The sequence below is a fragment of the Pongo pygmaeus genome, chromosome 2 (genome assembly GCF_028885625.2).
Source record: "Pongo pygmaeus isolate AG05252 chromosome 2, NHGRI_mPonPyg2-v2.0_pri, whole genome shotgun sequence".
NCBI lineage: Eukaryota > Metazoa > Chordata > Mammalia > Primates > Hominidae > Pongo > Pongo pygmaeus.
The window spans coordinates 5,704,112-5,725,751 of NC_085930.1; positions in this window are offsets into that span (position 1 = coordinate 5,704,112).

Here is a 21,640-nt window from a genome sequence, read left to right on the forward strand (position 1 = left end):
CAGACAAATTTTGTAATCTTTTGAGATTCTCTAACTTAAGCAGAAATAGCTTGTCAAATACATTCTTAAGTTATTGCAAATATTTTGTGAATATAAACATGATAGCCCAATTGATAGCTAAATCATAAGGGTGTTTTTTTGTTTTTTTTTTTTTACTTTAAAGGAGCAGACCTCTTCATGACAGCCTAAGAAACAGTGAGAAAATTTCCACTCCCCACCATCCCCCTGCCCCACCAAAAAAGAGAAAATCTTTTATGATAGCTCTTATGTAATTACTATGGACAGAAAATGTTTATTAGTACATGCCTTAACTTTGGTTATAGAACTTACCCAGGAAAAAGTTCTACCTAAAGCTCCCTACTTCATATATTTACTCGTGAAAATTATAGTAGTGCCAATAATAATTATATTAAGAAGAGTTAGTTGTGTCTTGAATCCTTACAAAATGTTAAGCACTACATTAAGTGCTTAATGAACATTGTCTTAATTAATATTCAAGACAACCCTATAATGTAGGTCGAGCTAGCATTTCTGCTCTGGTGAGGTGAAACTAGACCTTAGAGTTTAAGCATTTTATCTCCGCCACCCTGTTAGAATGTGTCATTGCCACGACTTGAATCCAAATGGCTCTGCCTCAGCGAGTGAGCTTCATTACCATCATACTTTCCTCCTCTCTCTAGATAACATTATATTTCCAGAAGCATTAGCCAAATCTAAAGATATTTTTCTTAGATTCTAATATTCGTCTTTATCTCTAATAACGTTCTTTTCCCACAGAAATTTTATGAGTAACTGTAATTTGGCTGAGTTAAAAATGATATTCATTTAGTTTCCTGGGTTTAGAGACTACCACCCACTGAAGTTTCTCTCTGTTCTCCATACACATCAGCCTTTGTAGTTTTAGTAAACATTGAGAGAAACTTGTTGCTATTGTGAAATGCTGGTCTCGGCCTACGGATATAAAAATATAAACCACAACTTTGAAATTTGTGAAGCACTGTGAGAATGAACTTGAAGTTATCTACAATTAGGGTTTGGGTATATTCAAACTCTCTTGACAAACAATAAATCCACATATGGGGTCTGATAGATGGAAAAGAAAATTGGGGTCTTGAAACAAACAAGCCAAAACCAAACACATAAATGAATTTGCCAGGGTGGGTGAAACTGTGAAGCAGGGTCTAGATTGGAAGGGATTAACTGGTCCAAGTGAAATATGAGACTGCGCTTCACACTATCAGAATCCTCTGAGAAGTTTCATTTTATTTTATTTTCTCTTAGTATAGAGGTTGTTGGGTTCTGCCACCAATTACTGTAATTCAATAGAACAAGAAGTAGAACCAGAGAATCTATATATATATTTTAAACATCTCACTAATTGATTCTGATTCACAGCCAAGGTTAGGAACAACTGACATAAATGAAAGAACTGTGTTATAAGGGTACAAGAGCTCGGTTGTGATAAATACCTTTGAAAGAGCTTGTCCCAGGGCACAAAAGAAATTTATCTATTGACCTGAGAAGAGCAGCCAGGTGAGCAGTCAAAAAAATACCTACAGCCTCAAAAAGGTGACTGATGGGCAACATGGAGGTAATTAATTTTATGTGTCAACCTGACTGGATTAAGCGATACTGAGATATCTGGTACAATATTATTTCTGAGTAAGTCATGAAGGTGCTTCCAGAAGAGATTAGAATTTATGTTGGTAGACTGAGCAAAGAAGATTATCCTTACCAATGTGGGCAGATATCATTCAATCCCTTGAGCACCCAACTAGAACAAAAATGTGGAGGAAGGGCAAATTTGTTCTCTCTCTTTATGATCTGGAACATCCATCTTCTCCTGTCCTTAGACATCAGCATTCCTGGTTCTTTGGTCTTTGAACTTGGATATGGAGTTAGACCACTGGCTCCCCTTGTTCTCAGGCCTTTGGGTTTGGACTGAGAACTACACCCATGGCTTTCCTATGTCTCCAGGTTACAGAGAGCAGATAGTGGGACTTCTTAGCCTCTGTAATCATGTGAGCCAATTCCTCATAATAAATCTGTGCTTGCATATCTATATCTTTCTCTATATCCTATTGGTTCTGCTTCTCTGGAGAACTCATACTATTTTAAGGCCCAAAAAGCTAATCAGCAGTAAGAGCAAAAGACCCATAGTATCAATGACCCAGAAGAAAAGTGAAAGCAGTAATGCTAGAAAGCTGCCTCCAGGAAGCCTGAGACCTCCACTATCTTGTTTATTTATTATGTCCAGTATTTAGAATTATATCTTGCTTGTAGTAGTTGCTCAATTAATATTTGTTAAATAAATTAGTAAATAACACTAGGGTAAAGAACCTAGACTATTTCATCACCATAACATCATAAAATATCAAATGCTAATCAAACTCTTACTTATCTACACATATACTACTCCTCAGAAACCTAAAATAGTAGATGACGAAGATATCTGATAAAGACTGGATTTTTTGTTATTCATGCAAGTGAAAGCTCAGGGCTCTGAAATTTGTAGAACAAAACATTTAAAATATAATACATTTGTATTCACAGGTGTAGCAAGGGACACACATTTCAAATGAAAATATTTGATATGTATTTCTTCCTCTCCTTGAGATCTGTCCTAAACCACCTGGCAAATGAGAACTCTAGACAATTGTAGTTAATGCTAGACCTGTCTTCACCTAGTTGGTTAATTTAGCTTAAACCTGAGATTATTAAAATCCATGTTTCTAAAATATGGTCTCGTTTGACTGGTTCCTTGGAGAAATATATATTTGCCAGTGTAATCATAGATGGCCAAATTCCTGGTAGGCATTTAATATTACCTGCTGCAACAAAGACGAAGCAGCTGTTCTGTCTTCATTTGTCTTTAGAACCTCAAATTAAAGGGAAATAAAATATAAAAAGTTCAAAATTAAATAGTTCTTGCATATAAGATAATTAAATATACTACCCAAAGCAAACGTGTCAAGGAAATTCTCACTTCTACTCTAAATGAAACTACATCCTTCTATTTCAAACTAAGTAAAATATTTGATTGCTGTTTCCCCACTAGTGTGAAGATGAAGTTTCTAAGTGGAGCTTTGAAAATTCCTGATTTTTATACTAAACTTTCTACTTCTCTTGAATATATTCCTTAAGCAATCAGAGAAACTAAGAGGTTTCTTTATTCACCAGGACATATGGAACTAAAATAATTTATTAATTAATACAAAGACGTATACCTCAAAAATTTCTTTTCAGTTTCAGTATGTATAATTAGATGTGACTGCTTCTACCAATATCTTTCTGTAATTAGTATCAGACATTACACTCTCTTAATATGTCCAGTCTACAAAGTGATTCTATGAAAGTATTTAAAATTAAAAATAAAACACAGCCTCTGAACAAGTTGATATGTTCAGGTTTGTGATTGACAGCTTTTCTGATATGAGTAAAATGAAATCGTTTGCTCCAAATGCAATATTAATTATCAAATTATAAACTTCAATTTTTCTACTTTAAAAATATTTGTGTATATAACATCAGTATCTTTTCTTGCCAGCTCTCAGATTTTTTCAATATTTTGTGAAAGGTTTCACTTAATGAAACTCAGTCTTGCCAGACAGAAACTCCATGAGGCTAATGCCACTTTTTCAAAATGGCATGACAGAAGTACAGAAAATTTCTATTATGCATGAGATTTAACTGTCATATGATAGAAAGTAAGACAGACACAACTCAGTTTTTCAGCATATGAAACTATCATCAAGCTCTCAAACCCATCTTGAAGAGCATTTCCATCTGATTTAAAGTGAATATAATGACTATTACTTCAGTAAAAATAACTTAGACTAAAATATCATAATCTCTTTTAGATTTGGATGTTTTTTCTCATTTGTTTTAATAATTGGAAATCATGATTTAGATTTAACTTTTTTTTAGTCTAATGTTTACCTTATAAAGCTAGTATGTTAGAGGAAATAAGAATTGTTCTCATGTATTGTTCTCATGAACAATTCTTAGTTCTAAATATAAAACCGTATTTTAAAATATTATAAGTATCATTAGAAAAAGCGTAGGTATTTTAAACAGATCATATGAGATGAACAGTCTTACTATGTGTAAAATGTGAAATTAGATATCTCCATCACACTAGTCCTAAAACTGCAAAAATAAATTCCAGGTTGATTAAAGCCTTTAATGTAAAAAATATATTGGAAATAAATATTTAATATATTCATGGATTTTTTAAGTGCTACTAAAAAGCTGTATTCCATGAGTCTAGCAAGTCCATAGCTTTTCTGTCTAGTATGAGTCCATTTATTCTGATTAAATTTAGTAAAATTTTTAACAATATTGTATTTTAAAGAATCTGATTTCTAGAGACCCATAAAGTCAGGGATGGAGCTGAGCGCTTAACAAGATGCAGCCTTTATTTAAATTATCTATTATTATAAAAAATGCATTATCAGGTATGAACAAGGAAAATAAGGCAAAAACCCACATCTCAAACTGATTCTTTTCTTATTGCCATGTTCGGCATTGACATGATAGAAATGACTCCCAGTATCTGTTGATCAGCAAGTCAAAATGATATTCTTTCAGGTTACTTTAAGAATATCTGTTTTATGATAATAAGATGTTAAAGTGATACAATCTCAACTAGTGGATGGTGATGGTGGAAAGTGGGGCTTGGCAATCTAGAAACAAAAATGTTCGAAGACTAGATGCTGGAAGCAAAGCTAGTTTGGATGTGGGAACACATATGGTGTGGTTTCTCAGATACTAGTCATCTACCCCTTACACAATGCTCATTCCCCAACATGTTTATCAGTTGAGAGGAGATGTTATAGGTATGAGTGGTAGGAGCAGATGCATAAAAATATAAAGGCAAAAAGTGAGAGAAAGGTCAGTGTTAAAACTGAATGCATACTGCTGAATCCATACATGCTTATTTAACATTTTGTTTGTGGATAGTCAGGAAAATAAGAAAAATAATTAAAAATATCAAAAAGAAAATAAATTCACAATAGTGATTGTTAAGGTAATCTATGGGAAATTTTGGGAAGCTGATTACCTGCAGGAAGCTCCTTTTCACTTTATTCCTACATATAATGAGTTGTCCTCCCTGTAGAGCAGGATGCAAGTGAGACTAGAGCTTTTCTCCCTTGTGAGCTGGGCAAGCCGGAACATGAGCCTCAAGGAGGGGCAGGCATCTCTGCAAAGACCTAGAAATTACTGGAGGCAAGGACGACATCTGTTCCTTGTTAAGTGTGCTGGATTTTTGGCCCCAAGTGGCTAAGCAGAAGCTGAAGGGATGAGGTAAATCCTCTGACACCCTGAAGCTGGACAAGCATCCTCTTTAGTGGTACAGCAATCTGCCTGTTTCTATATCACTGCCTACTTCCACCACTTGTAGTATGGAAGACAATTGAGATAGTCCAGCAACTAGCTTGAGTGAGATGATAAGGAAAATTGACATCTTATCTGAAGGGCCCAGCAACTAAAGGAAAAAGTGCAGTCAGAACAAACACAGCACATGTTCAGCCAAATAGAGATAAAGAGAAGTAACAAACTGAATAAGAAATGAATTGTATATATATTGCATAGTATATGAATTATATATGTACTACATATATAATGAATTATATATGTAGTACATATATAATGAATTATATATATACTACATATATAATTAATTATATATATACTATATATGTAGTATATTATATACATATATAAAATAAGATATATCATTTATATATATATGAGTTTTTAAGGAAATTGAGGCCCAGCCCAAAAATGACTTCAAGACTTCTAAAAAAATGCTTTCCCAATAGCAGCAATAACAATAAAATCAGTAGCTACACTGAAGGAAAGAAAATAGATTCAAACTCAAATTCAAGGTTTCAGAAGATATCTCAGAGCATAGAACGAAAGCACAAGATAATGAAGGAAAAATACGTAGACTTGAAGGACATAGTCTAGTGAAATTATATATGAAAGAACAGAAGTTCTAGAAAGTGAAATATAAACTGATGATGGGAGGACAAAAATTGGGCAATTAGAAGAAACTTTTCCTGACCTGAAGAAAGGCTTCCCTTTGACAAAGCTCAAATTCAAAGATGAAGAGATCAGAATGGACACACAAAACCAGGTATTTCCTGATAAAACCTCTGAACGCTAAAACGCAAGACAATCATAACTTGTAAGATTCAAAGCAGAAAGAAGAAGGTACCTACAAAGGAAAAACATTGTCTGCAATCCTGTATTTAGAAAAACATAGAACAGCACCTGCACGATGATGAACTGAGAGGGCAGGGCAGTGAAATAGAAGTACTGTACTCAGCTGAGTTATCATTTGGCACATTTATTTAATGATAACCAGAAAATTCGGGAGTTTATTATCCATCGACATTCTCTCAGGAAAAAGTGTCAAGAAAAGCTACAGTGTCATTCAGGGCTCTTATTGCTAATGATAGAATATATCCTGGAAGTTTCAACAGGAAAAATAATTTATTAAAGGGTATTTGAGGGGTCACAGAATTTCCAAGAAACTGAGATTGTCAGGCCTAAATACTATGTACTATATTTTTTTTCAAGGATTACCCTAGGGAAAAAAAAAAAAACATAAAAATTTCATTTATCATCCGGTAAATTGTGTATAGAAATGAAGTGAAAGGCCTGTACAAAAATATAATAGGTAATGGGAAAGGTTACCTCTGGGAATAAAAGAAAGAGTGAAAATAGAAGAGGAAAGTGAATGATCTTAATTTGCTCTGTAAATATGGATACTTGATTTTATAACCAAGATGTTCAAATGTTGTATTATAATAACATATAGTAGAATTTTCTATTCATGATTTCAAAAAAGAGAAAACAAGATAAAAATGAATACAATATTAGATACTTGTTTTGCCTTTTGTGACATTCATGGCTTTTACTTACATTAAAAAGTGGAACTTCTAGGCAAGGTATTTAGCTTGGTCTAACAAAGCAAGAGGCTGTCAGGTAGATTTGATCAGTGTGACTTAAAACATCCTGTGTATTAATATTTGAGAGATAAAAAGTTACATGTGATGTGACCTTAACTTGGCTGACTTCTGCACAGGCTAGAAAAAAGGACTGACATTGTTTTAATAGAAAATACATCCACTAGTATGCCAAGGTCATTACTACTTAATTGCTTCAGATTTCAATCGGCGATTTATGAAATATGAATACCCTTTAGGGAGAAATGTATAAAAACCTGAGCTCTGTGTGTAAACTATATCTTGTGATTTGTATAACGAAATATTTCACCAGCATCTTTGTAAAATACACGAGTACCCATGAGGCCAAGAACCAAAGCACATTCCTCATTTTGCAGAATTTATAGAGATAATAAATAAAATGTAGTGGAAATGTGGCCACATTGTATTTTAGACTGAATTTATTTATTTGTCACGTTTTAGTTTTGCTAACCTTTCAATTAAAATGTTGTTAAATGCGTAAGGTGATTTCTTAGGAAAACAAAAGAAAAACCCTTAAAATTCTGTAATATGATATTATTGGCTCTCTTTCTTTGTGGACAGAGCAAGTCACCTTGGAAGATAACTTTTTTGTTCAGGGAAGAATCACTGGAATGGTCCTTTTAACGTATGTAAATAAAACACAGATAAGCAGCAATTGTGTTTGGAGAACTGTGTAGTAAGATGATTGTGACCTCGAATTTCTCCCAAAGGTCCTTGGAATGCAGAGCTGCTCAGAAGGTAGGAGGTAGAGATATTTGAATTGGGGTAAATAAACTTTCTAAAGGGAAAGGATTAAGACCATAATCCTTTTCTTTCCCTTTCCTTTTTTCTTTTCTTTTCTTTTTTCCTTTCCTTTTCTTTCCTTTCCTTTCGTCATTTCCTTTCTTTTCTTTCTTTCTTTCTTTTTTTTTTCTTTCTTTCTTTTTTTTCTTTTTTTTTTACGTGGAGTCTTACTCTGTTGCCTAGGCTGGAGTGCAGTGGTGGGATCTTGGCTCACTGCAAGCTCCGCCTCCCAGGTTCCAGCAATTCTCCTGCCTCAGCCTCCCAAGTAGCTGGAACTACAGGCACATGCCACCATACCTGGCTAATTTTTTGTATTTTTAGTAGAGACGGGGTTTCACTGTGTTAGCCAGGATGGTCTCGATCTCCTGACCTCATGATCTGCCTGCCTCAGCCTCCCGAAGTGCTAGAATTACAGGCATGAGCTGCCACATCCAGCCCATAATCTTTTTCTTTTGAGATTCAATATAATTAAAATTTTTCTCACAGAGAGTCATTGATCAAACTGATGTTGATTGGAAGGAAATTTATTGAGGACACCCAAAAAGCTCAACATGAGGGAGAAGGAATCTGCATTGCTAACTCAGGCTCACCACTAAGGCTGGACATTTTAATTGGAATGTCTAGTCTCAGTAAATATGTCACTATAGCTGGCAGTCTTTTCTAGAGTCAATTTCACTGCTGTGGGAGTATAAGCTGAACATTTGAGAGTGAAATGTAATGAGCTATAACATTGAAACCCAATGCCAGGATTGGTGTAGTGATCTGGGTCACCAGGAATAGAACTCCTGCTACGAACAGGTATTCCACAGAATATGTGGGAGTAGTGTTCAATAGCAGTATTATAGGCTAAGAACAAAAGCAGAAGTGCCAGTGTCTAATCAGCTGCCACACAAAATACCATAGACTAGGTGGATGTAATGACAGGAATTTATTTTTCCAAAGTTCTGGAGTCTGGAACTTTGAGATTAGGATGCCAGCATGGTGTGGTGAGGGCTCTCTTCTGGGCTTGCAGACAGCTTCCTCCTTGCTATGTCCTCACACCGCAGAGAGAGAAAGATTGGGTTGAAGGGAGGAAGGCAAGGAGGGAGGGAGGGGGAGAGAGAGAGATAGTGTGTGTGTGTTTCTTCTTATAAGGATACTAAATCCCATCATTAGAGAGCAACCCTCATGACCTTATCTGAACCTATTATCTCCCAAAAGCCCCATCTTCATCTCCTAATGGCATCACATTGAGGGCTGGAGCGTCAACATTTGAATTTTGGGATGACACAATTCAGTGCATAGCAACCAGGAATTAAGCAGACTTTGCCTGTTTCTTCATCTGTATTTTGTGAATAAGAACAGTCCTCTTTACTGAGTAAACCTCTGGTTTTAATGAAATATCAGCTAAGGTTCTAGAGATATTTTGATCTTCCAACTAATCAGAAATGAGAGTTTCCAAGAAATTAATTGGAATTAAAGGAAGTGTGAACAATGGTAATGGCTGCGTGAGGAGCTCCATGTACTCACTCCCCAGCAAACAACAATAAATGTGGAAAATTAATAAAACTGCAATCAGTTAAAGTCCTAAAATTATACTATGAGCAAACAGCACACGAAGACATTTTATTCAAGAAAAATTATTAAATTAGGTAAGAATGAGTCTGTGGCCTTTCAGAAAGAACCTGCTCCCTCCCTCTCACTCCTTAGCTCAGCCTGACAGAAGCTCCATTCCTAGTGGGTGTGGCCAAGAAGTTCAGGTTCCTTCTTCCTTTAGCTCCCAGTCAAGGGCTGCAGTATCTTCACAAGAAAGGCGGCTGCCAGCATTTCTCACCCACTCTCCAGTTCTGTGTTACAGAGACTGATTCTGGGAGAGAGCAGCCAAGAGCTTGGGTTTCCCTTCCTCCACCCAGCCACAACTCACAGGACGGAGGTTTTAATTCAGGCATGGCAGACTGAGAATTCTGGGAGGTCTGTTGCTTTCACCTGAGCTCACTAATAAGGTAAAGATTCCTTCCATTCCAGAAAAAGCAAGCCAAGAAGACCAGAGGCTACCACTGATGCTGAATGACCATCTCATAAACCACTCATGTCATTCTGAGACAAGCACGCCCATGTCCTTACTCCCATCTCTGGAGCAGTAGCTTAGAGATTTGCTAAGGGAGTAAGGCAGGCATACAAATTATAGGTTGAAAAAGTAGAGTAAATGAAATAAAAAATATAGTAGTAGATTAGAACTGAAAGATGAAACATTCAGCAAACATGAAACTAGGTTACAAGAAATTATGCAATCTAAAGAACTGAGATAAAAGAATAAAGAAAATGAATAATGCTACAGAGGAATATAGGAGATCATTTACCACCATCATAGGCTTAACAGGACTACTAGGAGAAGAGATAAGAGAGAAAGCAGTAGAAAAACTACTTAATGAACTAATGGTTAAAAACTTTTCAAATTTGATGTAAAACATGAATCTATATATTCAAAAAGCTCCAAAATCTCCAAGGGCCAAACCATCAGAAAGATATGATTATAAACGTACATGCACTAAACATAGCCTCAGGATACATGAAATGAAGACTGGAAATAGAAGAGAACTTCCTCAACCCAATAAAGGACAGCTGAGAAAAATCCATAGCCAACATCATGGTGAAAGATTAAATGTCATCCACCTAAAATCAGGAAAAAGACAAGATTCTCCATTCCTGTCACTTCTGTTCAAAACTTTACTGGATATTTTACCCAGTACAGTTAGATTAGAAAGAGAAAAAGAAGGAAGGAAGGGAGAGAGGGAGGGAGGGAGGGAGGGAGGAAGGAAGGAAGGGGGGGAGGGAGGGAGGGGGGACAGAGGAAGGGAGGGGATGGTGATAATCAGAGAGAGAAAAAGAGAGAGAAGGAAGGAGGGAGAAAAAAAGAAAAAGGAAGGAAAGAAGGAAGGAAGGAAAGGAGGGAAGGAAGGAAGGAAGGAAAGAAGGAAGGAAAGGAGGGAAGGAAGGAAGGAAAGGAGGGAGGGAAGGAAGGAAGGAGCGAAGGAAGGAAAGGAGGGAAGGAAGGAAGGAAGGGAGGAAGGAAGGAAAGAAGGGAAGGAAAGGAAGGAAGGAAGGGAGGAAGGAAGGGAGGAAGGAAGGGAGGGAAGGAAGGAAGGCAGGGAAGGAAAGGAAGGAAGGAAGGGAGGAAGGAAGGGGGGAAGGAAGGAAGGAAGGTAGGAAGGAAGGGAGGGAAGGAAGGAAGGAAAGAAGGGAAGGAAGGAAAGGAACGAAGGAAGGGAGGGAGGAAGGAAGGAAGGAAAGAAAGGAAGGAAGGAGAGGAGGGAAGGAAGGGAAGGAGGGAAGGAAGGAAAGGAGAGAGGGCGAGAAGGAAGGAGGGAGGGAGGGGATGGTGAGAGGCAGAGAGAGAGAAAGAGAAAGAGAAGGAAGGAGGGAGAAAAAGAAGAGGAAGGAAGAAAGGAAGGGAGGGAAGAAAGGAAGGAGGGAGGGGACAATGAGAGGCAGAGAGAGAGAGAGAAAGAGAGAGAGAAGGAAAGAGGGAGAAAAAGAGAAGGGAGGAAGGAGTGAAGGAAGGAGGGAAAGGAGAGAGGGAGGGAGGGAGGAAGGAAGGAAGGAAAGGAGGGGCACCCAGACTAGAGGAAAGATGTAAACTATCTCTTTTTTGAAATTATAATATTTTGTATCTAGAAATTTTTACAGAGTCCTCTAGAATGCTATGGGAGTAAGCGAACTAATTTTGCAAGTTCTCAGGAAATAAGATCAACATACAAAAAATTGTATTTCTATACATTAGCAATGAAAAATCCTTAAACTTAGGGAAATAGTTTCACTTGCAATAGTAGAAAATATAATAAAATACTTAGGAATACATGTAACAGAATACATTCAAAAATAAACCACGAAAATAAAATATTAATAAGTACTGAAATACTTAAATAAATGGAAACACCTCTCACATTAATGGATTGGCAGACTTAATATTATTATAATGAGAATCTTTTCAAAGTGATCTACACATTTAATAAACTTTATTAAAATCCCAGGTATTGTTTAAAAACTTCACAGAAAATTTCTTTGCAGAAATTGACAAGCTAACTCTAAAGTTTTCATGGAAATTCAAGGAACCTGGAAAAACTAACATAATCTTGACAAAGAACAACAAATTTAGAAGACTCTCACGTTCTATATCAAAGTTTGCTACAAAGCTACAAGAATGAAAACATTGTGAGACTGTCATGAAAAGAGATATTATAGATCAATGAAATAGAATTTAGTTTCTAGAACCATACTGTTATATTTATGATCAATCGATTTTCAACAAAAGAATCCAGAAAATTCAATGAGAAAACAGTAGTCTTTTTAAAAAATGGTGCTGAGACAACTGGTTATTCACATACAATAGAAAGAAGTTGGACTCCTTCCTTGCAATATATATATATACACACATATATATATACGTATATATATATGTATATATGTATATATGTATATACACACACATACATACATGTAAATATACATATATACATATGTGTATATATATACATATACATATGTATATGTGTGTATATATGTGTGTGTGTATATATATACACACATATGTATATGTATATATATATATATATCTCAAGTGGGTCATAAACCTAAATGTAAGAGCTAAAGTTTTAAAAATATTCAATGCAAATGTAGGAAGACTGTAATCCTGCATGAGAGAGAGCCTTCTTAGATGTAAGAAAAAATAACAAATGACAAAAGTAAAAATAAATTAGAATCAAAATGAAAGGCTTCTATTCTTCAATGGATACCATAAGGAAAGTTAAACAACAACCCATAGAATGGGAGAAAATATTTACAAATCATGTTTCTAATAAGGGACTTGTATACAGGATATACACAGAATACTACCACTCAATGCTAAAAGGATAAATATCCCAACTGAAAATTGAACAAAGGATATGAAAAGACATTTCTCCAGAGATATATGAATGACCAATAAACACATGAAATGTTGCCCAAAGTCTTTAGTTATTAAGGAAATGCAAACTGCAATGAAGTACTACTTCACTTCTAGTAGGATGATTATAATAAAAAGTTATGGCAGGAGATGGAGAAATTGTCACCCCTTTATAATGATTAGTGGGAATGTAAAATGGTACAGATACTTTGGAAAACAGTATGGCAGTTTATCTAAAGGTTAAGCATAGAGTTATTATATGAGCCAGAAGTTAGGTATATACAAGAGAGATGAAACCGTAAGTCTACACAAAACTTGTACGAGAATGTTCATAGCAGCATTATTCTGAATGGCCAAAAAGTGGAAACAAACAATCCAAATGTCCATCAACTGATGAAGGAACAAACAAAATGTGTTATATCCATACAATGGAATATTATTTGGCAATTAAAAGCAATAAAGCATTGATATATGCTAAATATGTCTGAATTTTAAAAAAATTACGTTAATTGAAAGAAGCCAGTCACAGAAGTCATAGTGTCTGAGTCCATTTATATGAAATGTCCACAAAAGGCAAATATATAGAAACACAAAATGGATTAATGGTTGCTTACAAGGTTGCATTGGGACAAATGAGGAGGGATTGCTAATGGATATCGGCATGATGAAAATACTCTAAAATTAAATGTGGCAATGATTGCACAGCTCTGTAGACATCTCCAAAACAACTGAATTTTACTACGTAAATGGGTGAATGTTATGGCATGTGAATCATATTGTGATAAACCGTTATATGTTAAAAACAAAAAAGTGCATTTATTTACTAGGAAAGTTAATGAAAAGGCCTGTACAAGTTGTACATGGCATGTTTTTTTCCATGCTGCCTTTTCTTATAATTTATCCTTTCCATGGTGAATGAAAATCATCTCTTTGGAGAGTGTTTAAAGATATGCTGTGTTTTGCCATGTTACCCAGATTTCCTTGCATTGGGTTGGGCCTGTGCCTTATTTTGATTTTTATTTTTTTGACAAATGGCAATCAGCAAAATCTGTCACTTCTTAGCCAAAGCATTTATAGGAGAGTCTAAGTCTCCCATGTCTCTCTGTCTTTGATGTGGCACCACGCAATTAATGAAATCACTGTCCAGAAGAGGGCTTCCCTCTCTCATCAATTTTTGTGTAAGGAAAAACAAACCTTTTACTGTGTTAAACCAACCACTGAGCTATTATAAATTATTTGTTACTGCTGCATATCTTACACTAATTTGGTTTCTTAGGGCCAGTGTCACTTAACTATAAGTACAAGGAAATGAATTTTTTGGATTTAGATGTAATTTTTTAGGTATGCACTTTAAGTATGTTTGAGTAATTATCTATTAAACATTTAATAGAGGATATTTTAAAAGTAACAACATGCAACACTGCATGTTGATTAAATTATGATAGTCGAAGTCAGTTTGTCAGTGCCCCTATGGGTGATAGGTGGCACGTTCATATTAGAAAATTTGAAAAAAGTATAACAAGAATGTGTAGTTATGGTGTATGAAAACGATAATGGATAGAAGCCAGGGGTAGTGTAAGTGCGGCATCATTTCTATCTCTGGTAAGGAAGACACAGGTCAAGAGACAGTTACCCTGTGCTAGAGAAAGAACTCTCCGGGGATTGTTGCTCAAATGGAGCAGTTAAAATTGAGGGATAAAGCCAGCCCAAAGCAACGTGACATGAAAAGAACTGGAGTAGTGAGCCCACTGAAAACCTTGTTTTTCCTTCTTAAATCCCCTGCCATTGCCACCTAATAATTGAGGGAACCTAACTAGAAGTCCTCAAGGTGGAGGAATACTTCTGCGGTCCATAAAGGTCATTCACAAAGCATACAGTCAGATGCAGAAGGGTGAGCTGGATCTGGAGATGCTCATGTAAGAACTGGAGCCCGTGAAGATTTTGTGGCTAAAATTTGACTAAATTACAGGAGTTGCATGGTACAGAGAAGGAAGCATTGACACTTATGTGATTCTCAAACTTTAGCTTAAATCAGAATCACCTGGAAGGATAAAATATAGATTGCAGGACCAGCTCCCAAAGTTTGTGATCAGTAAATCTGGGGTGGAGCCACAAAATTTGCATCTCTAACAAATTCTCAGAGGTTACTAATGGTTATTGGCCAGGGGACCACACTATGAATATGACAAACTATAGAATCAGAATAATCAGGTTTTAAATCCTGACTTTGCTTTTTAGTAGCTTGAAACTGTCAGTGAGTGTTCCGACTTCTCTGATGTTCAGAGATTTTATTTATTCAAATATTCAGATTAGTCCTTTATTAATTCATTCATCTAATTTTTAAAAGAGAATGTTTGTGTTTATCTTGAATGACTTTGTAGACATTATTGTAAAATTGCATGAGAAAATAAATTCCTAGCACATTTTTTGGCACTTGATAAATATGAATACACAGTACTTGCTTCTATTCTGATATGCTTTAAATAATCAATTAAATTTATTGAGTCACAAATGGAAATCTAATGGAAATGTATAAGAAGCTATATCTAATACTCTAAAGTAATGATAAATGTGTATTTTTACCTATAAAACAAATTATTTGTGCACATAATTCTTACATAAAGTAGCAAATGTATATATAATAGCTATATGATATTTTGTGCATATTAACTCTATATGAATATACTGCAGCCATGTTTTAATTATCTGTTGACAAATAACTCTCATATTTTACTTGGAGGCAAATGGTAAATGAAATTAATAGTAATTTGCTGTATTACTAATTAGTAATAGGCAATAATGGATCACCCATTGTAACAGGCTAGTAACATTTCATTTATACTATACCCTCTGGGAAATTAAATGTTCAGAATCAGTAAAACTTTCCAGATAATTAATGTTTAATTCCCTGAAATAAAATATTTACTCTTCATCATGGCTTTGTAAAACACTCTGAGATGTGTAGCCTTTTACTTTTTTTATTTTAATTTTTAAAAATGATTCTATCAAGTTAGGAACATTAGTGTTCCACCATGCTTGAATATCAGGATGCGTGCATGGGCCTTTGAGGAAAATTGGACTTAATGTCCCCTTTGTTCATTTTGCCATAGCTATTTTTTGCTTTTCTATCTCTTTTATCCAATAGCAGGGCAAATTCTAGAATATGTAATATAACTGTTTACTCAAAATGGTCCCATGTTGTTTTGTCTTCATATTTGCAGCTCTTCTTGTAGTCCTGTGGTCACTTTTTGCAGTAATGTGTCCACTCACTTATCACTATCCCTCATAGGCTCTAGGTGTATACTCTACAACTAGGGAATATCTGGAAACCAAGAGGTTGTTTTCAACAGAATTAAATATACTCTGTGTCACAGGTGTAATACAGGAATGAAGGCTGAAAATTCTGACTTGGAAACGGTGATGTTATGATTTAGTTATTTACTTATAGGCTTAAGACTATTCCAAGATGATATTGCCTGGAGTAATGACTGCCAAAGAAGATGTGGGTTTTTTTTTTTTAATTATACGATTTAGTTGTTTTGTATATAATTATGTCACAATGTGTTATTAACTATTATTTTTTTAAATTTTAGAACATTTGAATTTGCATAGCAACTATTTCTGACTTCCTGCCTTTGTTTCTGTCTGGCTCCCACAAGTCTTTGCCTATAAGTCCCACAAGATGAGGTACTCTGGCTCTCCAGCTTTTTGCGGTATACCCGCCCCCTGGAATAGCAGCTCTCAACCCCAGATAGTGGATATAATTTGTTGAATATCACTTGCCTTGCACTTTATAATCACCTGTGTTCTGGGCTAAGATATTTTGATACAAGAGTTCCAGATAGGGGCCAAGTTTGGGGATTTTATTATTTTATTTATTTATTTATTTATTTATTTATTTATTTATTTATTTTTGAGGCAGGGTCTCCCTCTGTCACCCAGGCTGGAGTGCCATGGGACGATCATAGCTCACTGCAGCCTTGAACTCCTGGGCTCAAGTGATCCTCCCACCTCGGCCTCCCAAAGTGCTGTGATTATAGGAGTGAGTCAGCATGCCTGGCATCTGAATGCCTCTTGTGTTAGCTCTATGATAGCATTAGAAATATAAAGATGATATGGAAAGTTACTATCTTTGAGGCATTCACAGTGATATTGAACTGGATGTAGTTTTAAGTATCTTGTACTGAAATATCATAATCACTCTCATACATAAATATGGCATAGAATGAATAGTAATTATCCCATTCAACAGCACACCGTCCATTTTTCCCGTGCTCTCTGACTTGAAGACCAGCTATGTGTCCTGCTCTGTTGTCCTGTCCAGCAATTCTTGGGTTATTCTTAATACTGCTCTTTTTCACTCTCATATCAAGTTGGTCTCCAAGTCTTATGTTTTTTTAACTTCCTATTTAATGTCAGAGGATTTTTATTTTTTAACTTTCTTTACACTACTACTGCCAAAATGAAATCTATTATCATCTATATTCTGTTTACTGAAACAGTATCCTAACAGGTCTCCTAGCTTCCAGTTTTGATCCCCTGTAATTCATTCTCAAATTGTTCTAAAGCACAAAATTAAACATATCAGTCATTTCCATGCTTAAAACCCCTCAGTGTCTCCTCATTTTATTAAAAATACAATTCATATCCTTACATTTTATAATGCCCTACATAATGAGCCCCTTCTTGCCCTTCTGTGCTTTTTTCTTAAGTATAGTTTATTTGCTTCTCATAAGCCAGTTCTAATAAACTACATACCGTGCTCTGAAATCAACTTCTTAGTCTCTCTCTCTTTTTCTTTCTCTGTGTTTCTCTCTTTCTCTGGATTTATATTTTGTTATTTTCTCTGCTTATAAAGTGTATCTTCTCTTCAATCTCAACCTCATTTTACTAGTTAATACTCTTCATCTCTTAGTATTTATCTTAAACCCCAAATTCTTTAGGAAACCTTTACTTATGTCCAAGGAACATTTGTTTAGCAACATTTGAATACATAACAATGGTGATCCTTCTATTTAAATATCTTACCTTTCCTGGAGCACAATTTTAGGAGGAGGCAAGACTAGGAGAACATGTCTCTAGTTTGATCCTGCACCTGTATTCGAAATGAGAGGGAGAAGAACTCTCAAAACCTGTGCTAGGGCTCCCATTGAAATAGGGGTTATCTGGGGTCCCTGGAATCTCTACAGTAAGTTTCTAATTCTCTATACTTGAGTAATTGCTCCAAAACCTGTGTTATAACTTCTAGTCCACATTTCTGGGTCTCTTAACCTCCCTTAATTCTGTCAGCACCCCATATATACATTCACTTGGTCTGTTTCCTATATACTCATGGCAATACATTTTTACAGGATTCTTAAACATTATCATTTGATTATTATCCTTCCTCCATACTATTAAGGTGACCACTAGAGAGGACTGGTTTTATAACAAAGATGTGTTGTTCAAAAAACTAGCTTTGCATAGTCAGAAAGAAAGGAAATGGAAATCAGTATTTACCAGTGCTACCCATATGATGGTACTATGTTGTCTGCTTTGCAGATTTTACCTTTTCTAGAATAATTTAAGGTATTAAAGAATTTAATTAAGGAATGTGATTACCATACCTTAGATACGTAATTATTTAAGGTATGTGAGCTTATATCTATTTTATACATGATGATGATAAAATTAAGAATGGAAGAGATTCTGGGATTAAAACCCTTAGATGTGTTGACTTCAGTGCCTAATGGCAAATTCGCATCGTGCCTCATAAAACAATAATTTTTACTGCACGCGAAGTCCTTCAGACTTTCTTTATCTATCCCACAAGATACATGAGAATCTTCCCTATGTGAAACTATTTAACGTTAGCAAATTAAATCTAAAGTGGACCTCTGATGGGAAATCCAGTGATAATGAGGTAAGTGGAAATTTGGTACACCATTAAGCTTTCAATGTTATGAGCAAGAAAACATGGATTTGTCTAATAATAGAGTAATTATTACCAACTTTCTTTATCTATAATAAAGGAGTACCTGTGTAGGAAGGCTGAGTTACATGAATTATGGTATTATTTGCCTCAAAGAATAGATCCTATAACCAAACTCTTTGCTTAAGCCCTCTGCTTCTTATTGATCTCTGACAGTAAGAGCAGGGGGGTTAAAAATCATAGAAACCGCATGGACTGCTTTATGGAAAAAGAATAAATTCCAGTCTAATTTTGTTTCATAGAAAAATCTTTACTTTTAAGTCATGTAATAAATGCATTTTCATAGAATAGTATTATGTTCACCCCCCTCCCCAACACAAAAGAAGATATGTCCTCTTCTTTCTCTCTGTCTCTGTCTCTCTCTATCTGTAACTCTCTCTCTCTCTCTTTCTCATCACTTATTTTAGGACATTTTCCCACCATTTCTTCCCTTTCTTTCCTGCACTATTAATTTTCCTTTCTTTAAATTCCTTTCAGCATTCAAAAACTGATACTAATTCTTTCATTTTAAAGCAACAAAAAAAAACTTTTCCTCCATTTTGCCAGCAGATTTCTATTTATACCATCTGTCTGTCCTTCTCTCTACAACAAAACTGGTAGAATAAGGATTCTCCAATGTACTTCCTCTCAGTTTGTCTTGAACCCACTTTTATCAGACTTACATCCCCACAACCACACTTAAGCTACACTTGTTGTCTTACCTGCGTGTTCTAAAGATAATGGTCAACTCTTCAACTTCATCTTGACCTTTCAGTCAAACTTTTTCCAGGTGATCCCCTTCTTTTCCTCAAATATTTTCTTCTCTTGGCTATGAAACACCACTCTCTTGTTTTTCTGCAATAATTGACCTTTCCTTCTCACTGTCATTTGATGATTTTCATCATCTCCCTTATCTCTAAATTTCGGAGTACCCAGAGTTCCACTTTTTGATGGACTTCTCTTTTAAATCTACGTTCATTTTTTAATTATGTCATCTGATTTTGGAGTTTTAAGTCCCAACTCCAGGCTGGCAATTCCCATGTCTATATTTTCTTTTACATTTAGAGCTTAAACTTCTCCCCAGACTGCTAGATATTGTCTCTCAGGTGCCAACGGGCATTTCAAACTCAGAGTCCAAGTCTGAGCTTTGCATTACTCTTCAAACCAAGACCCTTTTCAATGATCCTATTTCACCTAGTAGCAGCTCCATTTTTCAGTTCCTCAAAAACCCAAGAGTTATCCTTGAGTTCTCTCTTTTTTACGTCATATCTTCCAGAAAGTCCTGCTGTTTCAACTTTTGAAACATTATCACAATTTGAAGATTGTTCATTATCTCCAACTGGTAGCATTCTAGTTCAAGCTACTGTTACTTCTTGTTGGTTCAGAAGACAAAATCCGAATTGTCTAATGAATAATACTAGAAGGTTTGGCTGAGCAACAATTAAAGGAGCCTGGTAGTGGGTGTGCTTCTTCTGCCCCACTTAAAGGGGCTTTTCCAGAACTCAACTTTCTTAAGAAAGGCTCTACTCACCCTGACACCTGAGTGCCACTCCCCAAAAGCCTTCTGGTGGCTAGTAACTGGTGTTTTTTTTCTCGTTTTTTTGTTTTTTGATTTTTTTTTTTTTGACGGAGTTTTGCCCTTGTTGTCCAGGCTGGAGTGCAATGGTGCAATTTCAGCTCACCACAAACTCCACCTCCCAGTTTCAAGGGATTCTCCTGCCTCAGTCTCCCGAGTAGCTGGGATTACAGGCATGCGCCACCACGCCTGGCTAATTTTTGTATTTGTACTAGTGATGGGGTTTCTCCATGTTGGTCAGGCTGGTCTCGTGTTTTTAGACAAGCTTTTGAACATCTGGTTTCTAAGTTTAATCAGATTAATGTCTCAATCATAACTGTTATCTACACACGAAGTTGTTCCAGTGTTGAAATCTAACAAGAGGAGATCAGAGGGCAGAGAACATGCAGGTCACTGGTGACTTAACAAGAGTTGTTTAAGTGGGATTTGGGGGTAGAAATTTGATTGGAGTGAGATTTGAGAGAATGTTAGAGTTGGTTATCTATTGTTATCCCTTAGTTGAAAAATTCTCCACTGCAACCTTAATCCCATACTGAGTGAAATGTCTTTGTCCTCAACCACCTAGCTGCCTACCTAGTTACTCTACATTATCGCAATAATCTCCCGACTTTCTGCTTTCGTGGAGTCCCTCCAACCACCTCTGTCTCAATCTCTTGCAGCTGGCTGAGATTAAAGCAAAGTTCTTAAAATAGTTTACAAGGCTCTTTAGATCTGCCCCTTCATGACTCTTCCCCCACACTCGCACTACTCCCAAATACTCTGGCTTCCTCATTGTTCACTGAGCCAGTCAGTTGCACTTCAGCTTCAAGGGCTTTACCCTTGAGGTTTTCTCCACCTGATACACTCAGTTCCCTGAAGTCTAAATGGATTGCATCTTCATGCTTTAAGGCCCTCACCTTTTATATCACCTTCTCAGTGAGAACCCAATCTGAACACCTACCTGAGTTGCAATTCGACTATCACTGACATGTTCTATCCAGAGGCCCTTTCTGTATTAATTTTCTTTTTAGAAGTAACTACTAACAAACTTTTATAGTTTATTTACCACATTATTTGCTTTTCCTACTCATATGAACATGAGGATAGGAATTTGTGTGTGTTTGTTTTCTCACTGATGTATTTATAGAGATAAGGTGTTAGTAATTATTTGTTGAATGAATGAATGACCTTGTGGAGACTCGAGCCAACTTAGAGTAAATTGAATAATGTCAGATGAAAATTTGAAAAGGACTGAGAGAATTGAACCCTCAATTTCCCTTGAAACTTGCTTACCAGCAAAATCAGACCTTCTCCCAAGTCTAAGGAAACCAAATATTAATTTAAATAATACTTTTAATTACTTAACATTAGAGGGAATTTTCTCCTGTCCTTTATAGGAAAGGATCTTAATAATGTAATAAAAAGGAAGATGG